This window comes from Pinus tabuliformis, chromosome X, assembly GCF_031772625.1.
Source record: "Pinus tabuliformis cultivar Carrire ecotype Pingquan chromosome X, CPIR1, whole genome shotgun sequence".
Classification (NCBI taxonomy): domain Eukaryota; kingdom Viridiplantae; phylum Streptophyta; class Pinopsida; order Pinales; family Pinaceae; genus Pinus; species Pinus tabuliformis.
Genome location: NC_142308.1, coordinates 870,265,730 through 870,268,745, shown reverse-complemented (window position 1 = coordinate 870,268,745; position 3,016 = coordinate 870,265,730). Strand labels below are relative to the sequence as shown.

At 38.0% G+C, this 3,016-nt stretch overlaps 1 long non-coding RNA gene across 1 annotated transcript; it reads right to left on the bottom strand.

Annotated features, from left to right (window-relative positions):
* Positions 1-301: 301 nt before the first annotated feature.
* LOC149142473 (uncharacterized) lies at positions 302-934 on the bottom strand. The gene is made up of 2 exons (XR_016264941.1): positions 780-934; positions 302-584 (listed from the first exon to the last, which is right to left on the bottom strand). It is a non-coding gene; the product is annotated as an uncharacterized LOC149142473 (long non-coding RNA).
* Between the last annotated feature and the right edge of the window lie 2,082 nt (positions 935-3,016).

Genomic DNA, 3,016 nt, shown 5'->3' with positions numbered 1-3,016 from the left:
CAATTGATTCATTTTTAGTCCCTGCCATCTGGCAATGGCCAGGGACTATAGTAATCGATTTGTAGCGATTTAGCATTACTTTAAGCTGCTTATCCTGCTAAATAACCATTTGCTATCGCGAATATCCAAACTTTTTAAACCGTACTCCATTTCATCGTATTATTTGGCCTCTTTTCGAGGCATGGAGGCGGAAAGCATAGGTTATATGATATTTTTTCATATTTACAAATTCGCTTCAAACTAATGCCGTTCGATGTTAGCATTAAATCCCAAGCATTTTATGTTAAGATTAATTCAAAGCTCATAAGCTTCACGGCAAGGTCTGGCATGTCCGCCACGTACCACCGCTTCAATCTAGGTGCCATTCCATAGACTAGAACAATTGTCCCTTTCGCCAGATTGCATAAGAGAGTTTTCTTATAAGCCAAAGTCTTTGAGTAGTCTTTGAGTCTTCGGAGTCCCTGAGTCTTCTGCGCTAATAGTCTGATGAAGCCTTCTGCATAATTATGGAGTCCAGTCCCTTGCTAATACTTTGGCTGTAATCCTGTGGGCTGTTGGAGCAATTGAGGCCACCAGCGCGTCTACTGCATTATGAAAGCATAATGCATATCGAAAGTTAAACAGGTAAACAACACACACTCACTCAGAAGAACACTCTTAAATATATCTACTGTAAAATGTTTTTAATGTGCAACATCATGCAAGTGCAAAACGCATTTAAAAAACTGATAATTTTTATTGCCAAAAAGAGAAAAATCGCAATCTGGGGAAAACTGTACCAGGCGCTGTAATTGTTGCGGCCAAACAAGAACATGAAAATGAATCACCAGGGCGTGATTGAGGTTGTAACGAATGACTATCCAATTGCTGAGCGAAAATTCTGTGTTGTTTACTTGAAATCTTCTTCGTCGAAATCTTAGTGGCTGGCACTGAAATTGAATTTAGTCGAGCCGCACAAGTTGTCACAGATTGTAAAGGCTTCCCTACTTAACAAATTTATGAAAACAATTTAAATGCATCGCAAATTTTTATGAAAACAATTTAAATGCATGTCAAAGAAAAAATGGTTGTGGTGCCAATTTGTTTGATTAAGAAATAGAAAAATTGCAAAGAATTTCTGGACTGAAAACAAAAATTAATGGGAAAATTTTTTATGTCCATATTTGATAAATTCGGAAAAGAAAAAATAAATGCATCTTCCTTTTTAGCTCTTCTTGGTGGCTGTTGGCAATGGAGGAAAACCTGGAAATCGATGCCAAGGAGCCCTGCGGTGGATACCCATCCATCTTCGTGTCAGCCGTGTCACAACTCCTCTGCAGAAGACAAAGGAAAAGACTCCGTTAGCAGTAGGAAAAAAAATGTGTGGGAAAACAGGTTCGTGGTACAAATATGTATACAGCCAGATGTATGGTTTTTTATTGCTTTGAATTTCCTATGTCAATATGTGTTATAGTGAGTATTAAATAATCAACCAGAATCGCCAGCTATTAAGATAAAAAAGAATGTGCAACAAAGGAATTCGTACTAACTTTCACTGAGGGGCTTTCATGGCAGGAGGGAACGCCTCCAATCCTCCTTTGCAGACTCTTCCCTCAAATCTCACATAATTTGTTGGCAGCTATGGCTGGGTTTTATACGCCCGCCTAGGAATACAGATAAGGAAGTGCAGCCAAAGGTAATGCAATTGTGGAATTCCATTCAAATAGAAAGCACCAGTTCAAGGTCAGTCGTGAGTTGTAGGCCGTTTTCAGATAATAGCGAACCAAAAGAAATTCCCGTAGTTGAAGAGGGGGGACGTTGTAAACTTTCCAGCAGATAGTATGGAATACTCTTATCAAAGCGAGCACTATACTCTTTCTTAGTATAGGACAGAAACATACTGCCACATGGTTGAACACGTGTAGGTTGGCGAGACACTTAACGTTTTAAATATTGGAACAGGTGGATCTTTGCGGATCTCCCATTACAACTATGTGTATGTTACTGATATATCTTGTAACCTAATGTACTCTTCCTTCCTATAACGAGGGCTTAGTTTATTCGCTTTTGTGCTTGTACTAATAGATATACATTCATCAAAACATTAACAAGTATTATTTAGTAATAAGATTGGACCGGGGACCAAACCCTCACTTTATGGCAACCGTTCGCGGTTTCAACTTATCGTGTAATCGTGATGGTAAGGTTCTTTTAGCTTTTCTTGATTTTCTTGAAATTGTGCACACGTCTTTTGTATTTTACGCATATCTGAGGAATAAAAGACTGGCATTTTATGGCTTGCAGCTTGATACTGTACTGCTCGAAATAAGTTTTACGTTTTTCCGGTTTTGCGCTTTGACTGAAGCAATGCGGACTTTGTTTTTTTGTTTTCTTTTGCATATGTTACCTAGGATTTGATACAGGAAATCACTCGGAATTTCTTTTCGCACGTCTGTTACTGTGTTACTGTATATTTACTGCACGAATTGTTTTGGCCAATTATACTATGTGAAAGAGTCGAATTTACTTTGGCAGTTAATGCTAACTAAAATAGTGTTCTTAGCAAAATGCAATGGTTGGTTACTTGGTTTAAGATCTTATATAATATCGTATAGCACTTTAAACTACACATTTACCGTTAATATCAAAATTCAAGTTATATAAAGCGAATAATAACAGATTTGTTGTTTTCTTTTGCATTTTACGGCTCGGAATGTCATAAAGAACAGACTCGGAATTCATTCAGCGCGTGTGTGCACATTTATTTACTTATGCTTTCCCATTTTTTGGCCTGGAACTTGACCAGGAAAACCTGGAGGATTATCTTCAATTCTACAGTCGGCACTGTCGTTTGAAAGCGATGCTGGATATGATGTTTTCTTTTTCATTTTACGGCTTGGATCTGGTAAAATGAGCTCGTTTTATGAATTCCAGGGCTGCGAAAGTGTAGGAAAATATTTTACCGTCACTGAAGAAACAATTGTATGACAAGTCCTTCCAGCGAACAGTTAGTTTGGACATGTGTCGCTAATACTGT